This window comes from Schistocerca americana, chromosome 1 (genome assembly GCF_021461395.2).
Source record: "Schistocerca americana isolate TAMUIC-IGC-003095 chromosome 1, iqSchAmer2.1, whole genome shotgun sequence".
Lineage (NCBI taxonomy): Eukaryota > Metazoa > Arthropoda > Insecta > Orthoptera > Acrididae > Schistocerca > Schistocerca americana.
In genome coordinates this window covers 896,578,851-896,590,924 of record NC_060119.1, presented here as the reverse complement: position 1 = coordinate 896,590,924, position 12,074 = coordinate 896,578,851, and the positions used below count along the sequence as shown (strand labels likewise).

The 12,074-nt window shown below is 43.4% G+C and overlaps 1 protein-coding gene across 1 annotated transcript in view; it reads right to left on the bottom strand.

Annotated features, from left to right (window-relative positions):
* LOC124614770 (WASH complex subunit homolog 1-like) overlaps window positions 1–12,074 on the bottom strand; it is a 316,984-nt gene that overhangs the window by 236,568 nt on the left and 68,342 nt on the right. The window lies entirely within an intron of this gene.

Sequence of the window (12,074 nt, the reverse complement as noted above, 5' to 3'; positions counted from 1 at the left end):
AAATAACATCTTTGTAACATGATTGTGCCATTGTAAGGCAAGATCACAAAAAGTATGGGACAGTTTGGCAGTAAGGTTGAACATTTCTCACAGTACAGGGTTGTCATTTCATGCGACTGCTTGCCTATGAAAAGCGTTCGTGCTCTAGACAGGCCTATTTCCTATTTTTGTTGTACAGAAGGTGAGTTGAGACTCTTATACACGAGTGTACCCAGATCTGTCTCGGTTTCGCGATTCTGTGTCTGACAATGCTGGAAACTATGTCTATTTCCTTCTACCATCCTCAGGACCACATTCAGCTACTTCGGTATGGCCCCTGATGACTCAAAACTCGAACAGAAGGGGGATGGAAAACAACAGGGGAATAGCTAGTCTGTAGGGAGAGAGAGTAGACATTCTGCGTCATTAAATTTAAAATATTTAAGAAAACCATGGAAATCTAAATCGGGATTGCCAGGCGGGGATTTACCGACCTCCTTGTGAGTGTCAGTCCAGCGCGTTAACTACGCTGCCTCATCTATCGATAACCTAGTACCGTCGTCTTTACAGTTCGCGGAACAGTAATAATAATAGACGGCACCTTTTACTCTCCTGACGTAAACAAGTGGCGTGGACACGACGCACCAAAATCCAAAGAACGGCTGGTAGGAGCTTCGCTCTTATAATGAAGGCTTCACTCAATCGTAAGTTTTTTGGCACTAGCTGCCTAATCTCCCTAGTTCTGCATTGCTGACGTTGAACGAGTGGTTAGAAAAGGAGATGAGCTCTCTAATCACAGTTTCGTAATCAGCCATGAAGAGCACATGATGCAGCCAACTGCAGGTGGTTGCTCACGTCGGTACCAATGATGTGTGTCACTTTGGATCAGAAGAGATTCTCTCTGGTTTCGAGCGGCTAACAGAAGTGGTAAAACCTGACAGTCTTGCTCGCAAGATAAGAGCAAAGCTGACCATTTTCACCATAGTCGACAGGACCGATTGCGGTCCTCTGGTACAGAGCCGAGTGGGGGGGGGGGGGGGGGTCTGAATCAGAGGCTCAGTCGGTTCTGCGACCGTGTAGGCTGCAGATTTCTCGACTTGCTTCAAAGGGTGGTTGGGTTTCGTGTTCCGCTGAATAGGTCAGGTGTCCACTACGCGCATGAGGCGGCTACACGGGTAGCAGGGGCTGTGTGGCATGGACTGGGCGGATTTTCAGGTTAGAGGGTCTCGGAACAACTCAAGAAGGGCTTCAGTCACAAAGGGTGCAGGCTTAACACAGGAAGAACGTAGATGCAGGAACCATCGGTATAACAGTTGTAAATAGTCGTAGCTGTGTTGTGAAAGTACCAGAGCTCCAAGCGCTAATAGAAAGCACTTTTGTTCAAATCGTTATAGGCACTGAAAGATGGCTAAAGGCTGATATAAGCTCAGCCGAAATTTTTGCGAAGAACCTTACGGTGTTCCGAAAGGATAGGCTACACACGGTTGGCGGTGGCGTGTTCGTTGCTGTTAGAAGTAGTTTATCTTGTCGCGAAATTGAAGTTGATACTTCCTGTGGGTTAGTATGGGCAGAGGTCATTGTTGGCAAACGGAATAATAATTGGATCGTTTGACCGACCTCCCAATTCAGATAATACTGTTGCTGAAAGATTCAAAGAAAACTTGAGTTTGATTTCAAACACGTACCTGACTCATACGATTATAGTTGATGGTGACTTTAATTTACCCTTGATATTCTGGCGAAAATATATGTTTAATTGCGGAGTACGCATAAAACATCATCCGAAATTGTGTTAAACGCATTCTCTGAAAATTATTTCGAGCAATTAGTTCATGAGCCCACGCGAATAATAAACGGTTGTGAAAACACACTTGACCTCTTAGCAACAAATAATCCTGAGTTAATAACGAGCATCAAAACCGATACAGGGATTAGTGAACACAGGGTTGTCGCAGCGAGACTGAATACTGTAATTCCCAAATCCTCCAAAAATAAACGAAAAGTATACCTATTCAAAAAAGCTGATAAAAATTCACTTGACGCCTTCCTGAGAGAAAATCTCCACTCATTCCAAATTAATAATATAAGTGTAGACAAGATGTGGCTTGAATTCAAAGAAATAGTATCGGCAGCAATTGAGAGATTTATACCAAATAAACTAACAAACGACGGAGCCGATCCTCCTTGCTACACTAAATGGGTCAGAAACAACGAAACAAACATGCCAAATTCAAACAGACGCAAAATTCCCAAGATAGGCGATTTTTACAGAAATTCGAAATTTAGTGCGGATTTCAATGCGAAATGATTATAACAGTTTCCACAACGAAACCTCGTCTCGAAACCTGACAGAAAATCCAAAGAGATTCTGGTCGTATGTGACATTTGTTAGCGGCAAGAAACAACCAACGCCTTTTCTGTGCGATAGCAATGGAAATACTATCGAAGACAGGGCTGCCAAAGCAGAGTTACTAAACACAGCCTTCCAACCTGCCTTCGCAAAAGAAGACGAAGTAAATATTCCAGAATTCGAATCAAGAACAGCCGCCATCATGAGTAACGTAGAAGTAGATATCCTCGGAGTACTGAATTATACCCGTCGTCTAGGAGTAGCGTCTTTGATTCATAATCAAAGCGTTTTCGGTCCCGGGTTCGATCCCCGCCACTGCCTAAATTTTGATAAATAATCAGAATTGGCGGCCGAAGACTTCGGCATAAGAAGTCAGCCTCATTCTGCCAACGGCCTTGTCAAAGAGGGCGGAGGAGCGGATAGAGGTTCAGGGCACTCTCTTGTCCTAGGGGTGGGAAATTGCCCCTAAAGCGGAAGAATCAGCAATGATCAAGGACATGAGGATGCAGAAGGCAATGGAAACCACTGCATTAAAGACACGTAACGTGTATCCACAGGACATGTGGCCTGTAATCGAAGAAGTGTCATGATGATCTCTCCATTGGCAAAAGATTCCGGAATAGTCCCCCATTCGGATCTCCGGGAGGGGACTGCCAAGGGGGAGGTTACCATGAGAAAAAGATTGAATAATCAACGAAAGGATAACGTCGGGGCGTGGAATGTCAGAAGCTTGAACGTGGTAGGGAAACTAGAAAATCTGAAAAGGGAAATTCAAAGGCTCAATCTAGATATAGTAGGGGTCAGTGAAGTGAAGTGGAAGGAAGACAAGGATTTCTGGTCAGATGAGTATCGGGTAATATCAACAGCAGCAGAAAATGGTATAACAGGTGTAGGATTCGTTATGAATAGGAAGGTAGGGCAGAGGGTGTGTTACTGTGAACAGTTCAGTGACCGGGTTGTTCTAACCAGAGTCGACAGCAGACCAACACCGACATCGATAGGTCAGGTATACATGCCGACGTCGCAAGCTGAAGATGAACAGATAGAGAAAGTGTATGAGGATATTGAAAGGGTAATGCAGTATGTAAAGGGGGACGAAAATCTAATAGTCATGGGCGACTGGAATGCAGTTGTAGGGGAAGGAGTAGAAGAAAAGGTTACAGGAGAATATGGGCTTGGGACAAGGAATGAAAGAGGAGAAAGACTAATTGAGTTCTGTAACAAGTTTCAGCTAGTAATAGCGAATACCCTGTACAAGAATCACAAGAGGAGGAGGTACACTTGGAAAAGGCCGGGAGATACGGGAAGATTTCAATTAGATTACATCATGGTCAAACAGAGATTCCGAAATCAGATACTGGATTGTAAGGCGTACCCAGGAGCAGATTTAGACTCAGATCACAATATAGTAGTGATGAAGAGTAGGCTGAAGTTCGAGACATTAGTCAGGAAGAATCAACACGCAAAGAAGTGGGATACGGAAGTACTAAGGAATGACGAGATACGTTTGAAGTTCTCTAACGCTATGGATACAGCAATAAGGAATAGCGCAGTAGGCAGTACAGTTGAAGAGGAATGGACATCTCTAAAAAGGGCCATCACAGAAGTTGGGAAGGAAAACATAGGTACAAAGAAGGTAGCTGCGAAGAAACCATGGGTAACAGAAGAAATAATTCAGTTGATTGATGAAAGGAGGAAGTACAAACATGTTCCGGGAAAATCAGGAATACAGAATGGGGAATGAAATAAATAGTAAGTGCAGGGAAGCTAAGACGAAATGGCTGCAGGAAAAATGTGAAGACATCGAAAAAGATATGATTGTCGGAAGGACAGACTCAGCATACAGGAAAGTCAAAACAAGCTTTGGTTACATTAAAAACAACGGTGGTAACATTAATAGTGCAACGGGAATTCCACTGTTAAATGCAGAGGAGAGAGCAGATAGGTGGAAAGAATACATTGAAAGCCTCTATGAGGGTGAAGATTTGTCTGATGTGATAGAAGAAGAAACAGGAGTCGATTTAGAAGAGATAGGAGATCCAGTATTAGAATCGGAATTTAAAAGAGCTTTGGAGGACTTACGGTCAAATAAGGCAGAAGGGATAGATAACATTCCATCAGAATTTCTAAAATCATTGGGGGAAGTGGCAACAAAACGACTATTCACGTTGGTGTGTAGAATATATGAGTCTGGCGATATACCATCTGACTTTCGGAAAAGCATCATCCACACAATTCCGAAGACGGCAAGAGCTGACAAGTGCGAGAATTATCGCACAATCAGCTTAACAGCTTATGCATCGAAGCTGCTTACAAGAATAATATACGGAAGAATGGAAAAGAAAATTGAGAATGCGCTAGGTGACGATCAGTTTGGCTTTAGGAAAAGTAAAGGGACGAGAGAGGCAATTCTGACGTTACGGCTAATAATGGAAGCAAGGCTAAAGAAAAATCAAGACACTTTCATAGGATTTGTCGACCTGGAAAAAGCGTTCGACAATATAAAATGGTGCAAGCTGTTCGAGATTCTGAAAAAAGTAGGGGTAGGCTACAGGGAGAGACGGGTCATATATAATATGTACAACAACCCAGAGGGAATAATAAGAGTGGACGATCAAGAACGAAGTGTTCGTATTAAGAAGGGTGTAAGACAAGGTTGTAGCCTTTCGCCCCTACTCTTCAATCTTTACATCGAGGAAGCAATGATGGAAATAAAAGAAAGGTTCGCTGATGACATTGATATCCTGAGTGAAAGTGAAGAAGAATTAAATGATCTGCTGAACGGAATGAACAGTATAATGAGTACACAGTATGGTTTGAGAGTAAATCGGAGAAAGACGAAGGTAATGAGAAGTAGTAGAAATGAGAACAGCGAGAAACTTAACATCAGGAATGATGGTCACGAAGTCAATGAAGTTAAGGAATTCTGCTACCTAAGCAGTAAAATAACCAATGACGGACGGAGCAAGGAGGACATCAAAAGCAGACTCGCTATGGCAAAAAAGGCATTTCTGGCCAAGAGAAGTCTACTAATATCAAATACAGGCCTTAACTTGAGGAAGAAATTTCTGAGGATGTACGTCTGGAGTACAGCATTGTATGGTAGTGAAACATGGACTGTGGGAAAACCGGAACAGAAGAGAATCGAAGCATTTGAGATGTGGCGCTATAGACGAATGTTGAAAACTAGGTGGACTGATAAGGTAAGGAATGAGGAGGTTCTACGCAGAATCGGAGAGGAAAGGAATATGTGGAAAACACTGATAAGGAGAAGGGACAGGATGATAGGACATCCGCTAAGACATGAGGGAATGACTTCCATGGTACTAGAGGGAGCTGTAGAGGGCAAAAACTGTAGAGGAAGACAGAGATTGGAATACGTCAAGCAAATAATTGAGGACGTAGGTTGCAAGTGCTACTCTGAGATGAAGAGGTTAGCACAGGAAAGGAATTCGTGGCGGGCCGCATCACACCAGGCAGTAGACTGACGAGAAAAAAAAAAAAAAAAAAAAAAAAAAAAAAAAGATAGATTGCGGTTGTGATGTTTCTATTGCAAGCTGAATTTAATTTATATTAGTACAGTGAATATTTTAATTGAGTTTTCCATTTGTTTATTGAATACAATAGTAATCATCAAAAAGAAATTAATCAGCAAAGGTATATTCTTTCACCGGCCGGAGTGGCCGTGCGGTTCTAGGCGCTTCAGTTTGTAACCGCGTGACCGCTACGGTCGCAGGTCAGAATCCTGCCTGGGGCATGGATGTGTGTGATGTCCTTAGGTTAGTTAGGTTTAAGTAGTTCTAAGTTCTAGGGGACTGATGACCTCAGATGTTAAGTCCCATAGTGCTCAGAGCCATATATTCTTTCACAATATCTAAAACAATCGGACAGTGCTAAAGAAGTTTACAAATTCTACGCCTGTAGAAATATACTGGTTCTAACGATGTCATTAAACCAGTGTAGTTTGAAGAGAATTTTCGTCTAGAAATGAGTTGCCTTAGCGGTTGATCGATCAAGAGCGGGAAAGGTAAAATTTTAGGAGTATGCGATGAGAGGAACAAGTGCCTGAGAGATGACTTCCCTATCAATACAAGTGCCTGAGAGATGGCTTCCCTATCAGTCTCCTGGATAGTTTTGTTTCTTAAATCAGAAGAGTGCGTTATCTTGCTGTATCACACGTGATGTAGTTTTGTCGGGTCGATTTTCTTACACTGCGACCGAAAGGTGTCCCAATTGTTGGCAACAAATTCCAGCTGTGATGGTCACATCCTTGGGGAAGAATTCGTAGTGCAAAACACACTTTTGGAGCTATGAGATGGAAAATATTATGTTCACACTGCTCTTTGCTCGAGTTTAGGTCTTTTGATAGGGCTCAGCCTTTCATTTCTTCTTAGGAAGTTAACGAGGAAGGCATCATAACTCGTCACCAGTAACAGTATTGCATAGGAATGCTCAATGAGCGACCTGATGACGTTCAAGCAAAACTGCAATAATAGTCACTGTGTTGGTTTTTGTTGTTTCGAATTAGAGTACTCCTACGCCACACTTCCGAACCTTGCCTGTTGAATGCAAATGTCGCATGATGGTTAAATGGTAATCCATCAATTATATCAGTAGTCGAGACTTCCTAAATGTGTAAAATCATTCATGCCAGAACGATGTTTGTTGAAACAAGAATATCTTGTTGGCGGGGGCTGGCGTCTGGCCGGTGCTCGGTAGCTGCTGCAGCGTGAGGAAACGCTCGAGCGTAAGCTGTTCTGATCGCGACACAGCCACGAGCTGTCCTGTGGAATTGTTTCCAGAAGTATATGTTATTATTGGTGGGTAGAATGTGAAGCGAATTATCTTCGATGTTCGATCAGACCCGTAACTTTAGACGAGGGCCGAAATGTGGTTAAAAAAAAGAATAAGAGATACAGTCGGACGCGAACACGCTACTATAAGTTTAGAATGCACGACAATTACCACATTCTTTTTGCATTTTGTTTGGTATTGTTCGTTGCATTTGGTCTGGGCGGACGTCACAAGACGTATGTTCGAGTTGATCGTTGATTCCTTTACTCAGTTTTTTTTTTATTATTATTGTTACAGAGGGCGAGCAGCTCTCTGACCGAACGCGCTGAGCTACCGTGCCGGCACACTAGACCAAGGACTCACATAACACGACAACATCTCGGAAGTAGACGACACTTCCAAAATGGTTCAAATGGCTCTGAGCACTATGCGACTCAACTGCTGGGGTCATCAGTCGCCTAGAACTTAGAACTAATTAAACCTAACTAACCTAAGGACAGCACACAACACCCAGCCATCACGAGGCAGAGAAAATCCCTGACCCCGCCGGGAATCGAACCCGGGAACCCGGGCGTGGGAAGCGAGAACGCTACCGCACGACCACGAGATGCGGGCAGACAACACTTCCTCCTAGCACTTCCGCATCTTACAGTGTTGCCAGAATGTGCAGCTGTCCGGACTTGGCGTTGTCAGGGGCGGTAGGTTTTATTGGCCACCTTGAGTGAACGACTCGGACTAGTATCTGTGGCGGCCGGCCGGCGGTCAGTTTTTATGTCTAAGACTGTAGAATAGAGGGCAACTCCGGCCACCGAGATTACTGAAATAAATAGTCTGGCTGATGTTTACAGTAACCTGAAGGAAGATGCTCAAGTGACGGTAAGTAAAAAGTAGCCAAAACACCGCCTCCGTCATAAGCTGTATCCCTTCGGACACTCTTCAGCTTGAACCCGCCATGGAACCATCGGTGCACTCGTTCGTTGCGTCACTTGAAAAGAGGCAAAATCTCGACTTGGTCGGATCACAGTACACACTCCCAGTCACATATTGTCCATTTACCGTATTGTTTCAACCATGTAAGATGTGTAGCTCTACAGTCTGGTGTGAGCGATGGCTTTTCAGGATCTGACTGAGATTGACCTACATTCACTGACTGTAGCTATTCTTGTCAGATTTGAACACAAATGTTATTGAGAAGACCCCGCAGTCGTCTCCAATACCTACTGGTTAGACTATTACCAATGAACCTCCCACTTACGATTCTTTAAAGAACATAACCCGCATGTTTTAGCAAAATCTGTTCCTTCACGCATCTCAGTGTATAAGACATCACATACTCATAACTATACGTTATACGACGATTTAATTTTGTAGGTACATTCACTGGTATCTACGGATACTGTCTGCAAAATATGTTGCGAATAGAGTTAGCAGTAAAGATGTAATAAATTAAAAGGCAGTGCCTGATTCCGAACTTTTACTGCAAAAACAACTAAAATGTAGCAAGCGATAATTATTTTCCTTTCAATCTATTGTGAAAAGTGTCAGCGAGAAAAGTTTCGGAAAGTCTTGAAATTGTGTGCATATTTTCTTGGAATTTGCTAAGTGCTCTCATTCACAAATACTGGAGGAATATATTCCGCGTAATTTTCGCGCCGTGAAGAATGCTACCTCAAGAGATACACACACTTTCCAACTATAATGCTTCACTTACTGCGTTAAATTTTTAACGTTATAATATACTTCTTAATTTTTAGATTATTATAGTGTTTTAATTTACTAAATTCGGTCAGTAATTCTATGGACTACTGAATACAACGTTTTTGTTGCTCCTGAAAGCTGTTAGATAGGCAACCTGGAACTGGGTCTTGGTGACAGTCTCGGCCTTTTAATACGATACAGATTATGGCCAGTGTTCTTACGCAGTTATAAGTGACTCCTAGTGGCGCAGCGTTCCTTGAAGGCGTGTTGGTGAGTCCGCATTGATATACTAACAAACACAACAACTTCACTTCTAATGTAATGATGGACACGTCCAAACACAAAATTTCTTTTCTGTTTTGCTGTCACTTCCACCTCAGCCTAATATATATATATTGCCTCTTTTGGAGAAAGAAAAATATGACTACTGACTAATATGTCATCTATGCATTCTAAAGTAACATGTCTTATACTAAGGATACTTACGCAATGTATAGGAGAGAGGCAATAGAATTGTCGGACAATCTCCTTCGAAAGCTGCTTCTTTGCTGAAAAGTTTCGCAGGAGACCAATGTCGCTTATCTTCCAAAGATTTGCATTTGAGTCACTTATCATATCTGTTTAGATTTTTCAATTCCGATTCAGAAGTGTCTTGCAAGAACAATACTCAGCTGGCTGTAGGCACTGAACTGAACTGACTAACTGCTGGTTCGGAAATGGGTGTGTCCGCAGTGCGTCGTGTTTTGAGTCCATCTGCAGAAAGATTTCCATATACGCCAGTACAAGGCAGGAGCAATGTAGTCCACACCTGACAGTGCACTCTCTGGCGGCTCTCCTCTATCGGCGGACAAGTACAACGCGGTGAAGGACGGGTGGTCTGAAGCAGAGAGAGATCTGGATTATGAGCAACATCTGGAGGCTGCTGCTCGGAACTGAGAGGCGCCAGGTGAGTGGTTGTGAGTGTGTGGTGGCAGAGCCTCGTGATATTTGTTGTGTGCCTCTTGCTTGGTACATAACACCAACCATCACGCAACCATAGCTGCGATAGGCAACGAAACCGCTGCTGCTGGATTCCGACACGTGCTGGAAGCCGTCTCTCCTTCTTGCATGAGGGAGAATATAATCTCCTCACGAAGAACATTTAAATTTCATTTGTGAAAGAGTAACATGCGCCATAATATGTACAGTATTCACATACCGCTTGCGCCTACCTTCTTTGTGTGGTTGTGCATGTAGTACACTTCATGCCAATTTGAAGTTTGTTGCAGGCCGTCTTTATGGTGTTGCAGTTTTAATGCCCAGCAGTGTAATTGGCCTAAAGGAACGGTGACACTTTCAATTGGTTCAAATGGCTCTGAGCCGCCCCCGAGGCAGAATTGGAACCTGCGACCGTAGCGGCCGCGCGGTTCGATGCTGAAGCGCCTTAACCACTCGCGGTGATACTTTCCTAGAGACAACACCATTGTCAGCTGTCAATCTTATGCTACTATTCACCCAATTTGCAAAATCGTTTATGTATTTTGAGAAACTAAGCGGTGTTATTACGCATCCTTGGGATACACTCGACGATACTTTAGCATCCGTTGAATACTCGCATTCTAGATTAACGTAGTGGATCCTTTTCGTCAAAAATTCTCATTACTTCAAATAGGCAGTTCCGCAATGCGTTTAAAACCATTCCTCTTGACCCTGGTAAAACCTAGTATCTGTTCTACCGTTGCTTCATTAGATGTACCGTTGCGTACATAACGACAGTAAATAATTTACAAATCAGTGGAGTTCACTTATAGAAAGAAATTAGATTAATAACCGGCGCTGCCCTGGTGTGTACTTACTCCAGTCTTCTATTAATTCATTTCCTCCTCACCCACCTCTCTGTCCACTCATCCTCACCACTCCCTCCCCTGCCATATCTTCCTCCCCCTCTCTCTGTCCATCTGCCCCTCCCACCCTTCTTGTCGTACATCTCCACCTCCTCCTCTCTATCTAACAACTTCTTATCTTTCCTTTCTCTGTTCATCTCTTCTCTCCCCTACCCCCTCAATCTCCTCCTCCTTCCTTCTCCTCTTCATTTGCTCCTCCCCTCTCTCCGCACATCTCCCCTCCCCTATGTCCTCCATCCCCTCCATCTCCTTTTCCACTCTCTGTCTGTCCATCTCCTCCTCCTCCTGTGTCCATCTCCTACCTGTTCTGTTCATTTTCTCCTTCCCCCTTCTCTCACCACGTTATCAGCCCACACCCAGTAGGACGTTGCTGCTTCTTACCTCCACAGCATTTCTTTCCAGATAACAAATAGAATGTCTTCAATGTTTGGTTGAAATCGGTCCAGGAGTTTAGGAGGAGCTTTTTATGCACTGCTTTGTCCGTGTGCGTTCTTGTCACATATATTTCACATATTTCACTCGAATTTCGCCCTGCAGTTTCGTTTTGACGAAGTTAAATGTTTATGACGTCAGATCCCCTGAATTATGTGTTGTACAATGATGCCGGCCAATGTGGTAGTGCGGTTCTAGGCGCTTCAGTCTGGAACCGCTTGCCCGCTACGGTCGCAGGTTCGAATCCTGCCTCGAGCATGTATGTGTGTGATGTCCTTAGGTTGGTTAGGTTTAATTAGTTCTAAGTTCTAGGCGACTGATGACCTCAGAAATTAAGTCGCATAGTGCTCAGAGCCATTTTGTACAATGACGTTATTTTGATGGTTCATTCTGTGGTATACGTGCGTACTGTCTGGGTAATATGTTGCGATGAGAGCTAGTTGTGAAGAAGTAACAGATTAAAAAATCATGCATGCATGTTCCCACACACCTCAGTGTTTACGACACAGTTCCTGAACTATGTATTGTACAATGACATAATTTTGTGTGTACATTGAGCGGCATATGTGGACACAGTCTGCGAAATGTTAGTAGTAAAGAAGTAATAAATGAATACGTTAAGCCTGATGCGGCATGAACAGTGGACGTTGTGAGCGAGAAAACATTTCGTAAAAGTTTGTTGCAACTCGTTAAATGCTCACATTCACATGAATAAAGTCCGGAAATTCGCGCAAGAATACTACACTTCTTTCTCACCCCCACCATAACCCCTTCGATTGGTAGTTGGTTCTTACGCCTAAAGCGATTCTTTCCAGACAATTAGGGTCAAATGGCTCTGAGCACTATGCGACTTAACTTATGACGTCATCAGTCGCCTAGAACTTAGAACTACTTAAACCTAAGGACATCACATACTTCCATGCCCGAGGCAGGATTCG